Source organism: Fibroporia radiculosa (assembly GCF_000313525.1).
Source record: "Fibroporia radiculosa TFFH 294 genomic supercontigs, scaffold55775, whole genome shotgun sequence".
NCBI lineage: Eukaryota > Fungi > Basidiomycota > Agaricomycetes > Polyporales > Fibroporiaceae > Fibroporia > Fibroporia radiculosa.
Window position 1 is genome coordinate 8,377 of NW_012133113.1, and position 394 is coordinate 8,770.

General features: G+C 37.3%; 2 annotated features.

The window, feature by feature from the left end:
• Positions 1-157: 157 nt before the first annotated feature.
• Positions 158-162: a sequence feature (Short protein (FIBRA_09498, CCM07160.1) was converted to a misc_feature.).
• A 53-nt stretch (positions 163-215) lies between these two features.
• Positions 216-291: a sequence feature (Short protein (FIBRA_09498, CCM07160.1) was converted to a misc_feature.).
• Positions 292-394: the final 103 nt, after the last annotated feature.

Consider the following 394-nt stretch of genomic DNA (forward strand, 5'->3'; position numbering starts at 1 on the left):
AATAGAGATGAAACATGATGTGAGTAAAACATGATATAGGTGAAATGTGATAGATATGAAACACTGATGTAGATGAAACACATCAATGATGAGATCAGTTGTACAGTTACAGGGTCAACGACAAATAGTTAGGAAAAGAAAAAGAACCCCCCCTCCGATGCTGTAACGTGGACACTGTAGATTAGTTGATCTAATCTCATCTATATCTTATCTAGACACACTCATTTATCTGATCAACCAGATATAGTTATAGAGTCTAGACAGAGTCCAGAAGAGTCTGGCTGGATCTAGCTGCATCTATTGTTCTACAATGTTAGCAGATATGACACATTCCGTCACAGAATTTTCATGGCGTCTATCTTATCTCCAGCGTCTAGATGATCTATATCTTATC